Source organism: Bos indicus, chromosome 28 (assembly GCF_029378745.1).
Source record: "Bos indicus isolate NIAB-ARS_2022 breed Sahiwal x Tharparkar chromosome 28, NIAB-ARS_B.indTharparkar_mat_pri_1.0, whole genome shotgun sequence".
NCBI lineage: Eukaryota > Metazoa > Chordata > Mammalia > Artiodactyla > Bovidae > Bos > Bos indicus.
The window spans coordinates 42,310,502-42,315,558 of record NC_091787.1 but is presented as its reverse complement, the minus strand read 5'-3'; positions in this window follow the sequence as shown (position 1 = coordinate 42,315,558).

Below are 5,057 nucleotides of genomic sequence, written 5' to 3'. Positions count from 1 at the left end.
TGAATATGCTATCTAGGTTGGTCATAACTTTCCTTCCAAGGAGTAAGTGTCTTTTAATTTCATGGCTGCAGTCACCATCTGCAGTGATTTTGGAGCCCCCCAAAATAAAGTCTGACACTGTTTCCACTGTTTCCTTATCTATTTGCCATGAAGTGATGGGACCAGATGCCATGATCTTCGTTTTCTGAATGTTGAGCTTTAAGCCAACTTTTTCACTCTCCTCTTTCACTTTCATCAAGAGGCTTTTTAGTTCCTCTTGACTTTCTGCCATAAGGGTGATGTCATCTGCATATCTGAGGTTATTGATATTTCTCCTGACAATCCTGATTCCAGCTTGTGTTTCTTCCAGTCCAGCTTTTCTCATGATGTACTCTGCATAGAAGTTAAATAAGCAGGGTGACAACATACAGCCTTGACGTACTCCTTTTCCTATTTGGAACCAGTCTGTTGTTCCATGTCCAGTTCTAACTGTTGCTTCCTGACCTGCATACAGATTTCTCAAGAGGCAGGTCAGGTGGTCTGGTATTCCCATCTCTTTCAGAATTTTCCACAGTTGATTGTGATCCACACAGTCAAAGGCTTTGGCACAGTCAATAAAGCAGAAATAGATGTTTTTCTGGAACTCTCTTGCTATTTCCATGATCCAGCGGATGCTGGCAATTTGGTCTCTGGTTCCTCTGCCTTTTCTAAAACCAGCTTGAACATCAGGAAGTTCACAGTTCATGTATTGCTGAAACCTGGTTTGGAGAATTTTGAGCATTACTTTACTAGCGTGTGAGATGAATGCAATTGTGCGGTAGTTTGAGCATTCTTTGGCATTGCCTTTCTTTGGGATTGGAATGAAAACTGACCTTTTCCAGTCCTGTGGCCACTGCTGAGTTTTCCAAATTTGCTGGCATATTGAGTGCAGCACTTTCACAGCATCCTCTTTCAGGATTTGAAATAGCTCAACTGGAATTCCATCACCTCCACTAGCTTTGTTGGTAGTGATGCTTTCTAAGGCCCACTTGACTTCACATTCCAGGATATCTGGCTCTAGGTCAGTGATCACACCATCGTGATTATCTGGGTCATGAAGATCTTTTTTGTACAGTTCTTCTGTGTATTCTTGCCACCTCTTCTTAATATCTTCTGCTTCTGTTAGGTCCATACCATTTCTGTCCTTTATTGAGCCCATCTTTGCATGAAATGTCCCCTTGGTATCTCTAATTTTCTTGAAGAGATCTCTAGTCTTTCCCATTCTGTTGTTTTCCTCTATTTCTTTGCATTGATCGCTGAGGAAGTCTTGCTTATCTCTTCTTGGTATTCTTTGGAACTCTGCATTAAGATGCTTATATCTTTCCTTTTCTCCTTTGCTTTTCACTTCTCTTCTTTTCACAGCTATTTGTAAGGCCTCCCCAGACAGCCATTTTGCTTTTTTGCATTTCTTTTCCATGGGGATGGTCTTGATCCCTGTCTCCTGTACAATGTCACGAACCTTAGTCCATAGTTCATCAGGCACTCTATCTATCAGATCTAGGCCCTTAAATCTATTTCTCACTTCCACTGTATAATCATAAGGGATTTGATTTAGGTCATACCTGAATGGTCTAGTGGTTTTCCCTACTTTCTTCAATTTAAGTCTGAATTTGGCATAATAGTCTTACCTAATAGCCAATCCAGATAAGAACAGCACAAAAATAGGAAATTACTGACTAGCCTCTCATGAGCAAAGGCAAAAAAAAATCTGAACTAATACTAAATTCAATCCAGCAGCTAAAAAATATCATGGCCAATTTGAATCTATTGACAATATGTTAATGTTGTTTCAGCTGCATTAATTTAATTAGCCATATTAATAGATTACTGGAAAAATATGTTTCTCACAAAATATACAAAACATTTTAGTTAAAATTCAGCATTCATTCATATCTAGCACACCAAGAATATTGGTGAAATACCTTTATCTGATAAAGGATTTCTACCAAAAGCTTTCAGTATCATTCTTAATGGTGATGTGTTAGTGGCATTCTTTTAAAAATCAAGAATGCCTCCATCATAGCTCTACCCTTTGGAGTAGTCAGGACAATGTTTTTTATTTTTATGCTGACCCAATGGATTTTATAGTTAAATTTTTAAAATAAGAGAGCCTACCAAGTTGAGTGCAGAGAAGGCAATGGCACCCCACTCCAGTACTCTTGCCTGGAAAATCCCATGGATGGAGGAGCGTGGCGCGCTGCAGTCCATGGGGTCTCTAAGAGTCAAACACGACTGAGCGTCTTCACTTTCACTTTTCACTTTCATGCATTGGAGAAGGAAATGGCAACCCACTCCAGTATCCTTGCCTGGAGAATACCAGGGACCGGGGAGACTGGTGGGCTGCCGTCGATGGGATCGCACAGAGTTGGACACGACTGAGACGACTTAGCAGCAGTGGCAGCAGCAAATAGAGTGACTATATCAATCAATAAGTACCTTAAAACTTAAACAACTTAAAACTCTATTTAAAGTACTGCTTATACTAGCAGCAAAAAATGTTATTTAGAGAAGGTACTAGACAAAAGAAGTGAAGATCTTCATAGGGAAATGAAAGGTATTGAAAAGGACCCAAATGGATGAAGACATTCCCATGTTCACCGAGGAGTCCCGACTGCAGATTCAAATACCTCAAAATGAATCATAAACAAATATTAAGAAGGTTTTGGTGGAGTGAAAAATCAATTCTAAAATCAAGAGTTGATTCTAAAATGTGCATGACCAAACAGATGGCCAACAATTACCCTAAGAAAAATTCAATGGGTGATTTGCCTTGTACTATCAAGGCTCGCTCTAGCTCTCTAAGTACGTTAGGCTAGGTATAATAATTGAACCCTGTGTATATTAGATTATAACAAACCACACCAAATCTTATCAGCTGAAAAGCACAAACTATATTTCACTCATATATCTCACTGTTGCACATATACATGTCCATCCCAGATTCCCAAGAGGGAGCAGCACTTCTCACTTACTCAGCTCCTAGGCTGTTAGTTCCACATAAGTCACACCTGGATTTGTAAAGATTCTGTTCAGAAGTGGTACATGTAACTTCTATTAATGTTTCCTCGGTGGAGTCAAGTCCAAGTCTGCCATGAATATGGCAAGGAAGCAGTCCTCTACAAGAGAAAGGGAGCAGGAAAAACAGTAATACAGTCATTCACATGATGGTAATTCAGACAGTGTGGTATCAATACTCTGGATATAAACCAATAGATGGATAAAGACAATAGAACAGAGAGCACAGAACCGGGCCAAAACAGTACGGATTTTGAACACATCAGAGGTGATGTGTGAATCATGGAGGAAAAAAGAGAACAGACAGCAAATGATGTGGGAACAATTTGCTCTATATATGAGAAACATGAAATCAGGTCCGTAGCAAGAATCATACTTATAAATTAATTGCAGGTGGATTCAAGATGTCAGTGTGAAAGGCAAATCTTTAAAACTTTTAAGATAAAACCTCTTTCACCTTAACAAAGAATTTCGTAAATAAGATACAAGTTGTGCAAAACTTAACAGCTTCTAAAAAGTGACAAATTCAACTACGTTAAAATCAAGAACTTAAAAAAGAGTACGTATGTATACATACAATACACACACACACACATACACACATACACACACACACACACTTATTCAGGAATACATATATTTACACATATAAATCACTTTGTTCTACACCTGAAACTACCACATTGCAAATCAACTATACTTCATTTTTATAAAACCAAAAATTTCTGTTTTATTAAAAGGCATTAAATAGAGTGAAAAAAGAGCCACACACTGAAGAAGATCTTTGCAACAATTGATAAAAGATTAGTATCCTCAATAAACATGGAATTTTAAGGAATCAATATGAAAGAGAAACAACTGAATTGGAGAATGGATACATGCAGAAACAGGCATTTCACAAAGCATGGAAAATGAATGACCCAAAATCTGTTGAACAGAAAGAGCATCAGTCCCTTCAGACTGAAACAGATGTTGAATCAATATAAAAATATATAAAAATATGACAATAGCAAGTGTCATGAAGGATGTGAAGCAAAGAAAACCTAATAAGCTGTAGGGAGAAGTATACTGGACTTCATCAATTCCAAATATCTTTTATTTAAGATATTCCATTATTTAAAACACCACTTGAATAACAGGAACTACAAAAATCTCCAACACAATGCCTAGACATTTGTAGTTTTTGTATTTTGTTATACATATTTGAAGATCTATTTTATATTTATTACACAATGACTTGCAGCATATTTCTCTCTTCTTTTGTGACAACAAAAGAAAATAAAATAAATTGGAAAAATTGTTTCTAAAAATGTTTATATTCACAATCTGAGTTTTTGAAACACTTTTGACTCAGAGTTGTTTATGTCCAAGGTTGATCTTTGGAGACACAAGTCACCCACCCCTTTCTGATTTCTGGTCCCAGAAACTATGAGCATAATAAAAGCTTGTGCTTACTTGCTCAGTCATGTCTGACTCTTTGTGACCCCATGGACTGTAGCCTGCCAGGCTTCTCTGTCCATGGGATTCTCCAGGCAAGAATACTGGTGTGAGTTGCCATGCCCTCCTCTAGGGATCTTCCCAACTCAGGGATCGAACCCAGGTCTCCCACACTGCAGGGTGGATTCTTTACTGCCTGAGCCACCAGAGAAACCCAAGAATACTGGAGTGGGTAACACATCCCTTCTCCAGAGCATCTTCCTGGCCCAGGAATCAAACCAGGGTCTCCTGCATTGCAGGTTGAGCTACCAGGGAAGCCCCATAATAAAATAGCTCTTGCTTTATGTCACCCAGTTTGGGGTGGTTTGTTAAACAACAGAAAATAACTGGCATGCCCCTCATTCACAAGGTACTTTGACATCCTTGCAGGACCTTCTTCCCCTTCTAGATCCTTCCATCCATGGAGTCACAAGAATGATCACTGAAACTCTCTACACTTCCACTTTCCAGACTTCCTCCCATCAGTGATATCCTCATCTAAGCCATCTCAGCTGCTCTCTTTCAGTTGACAAAAAGGTAGGATTTCT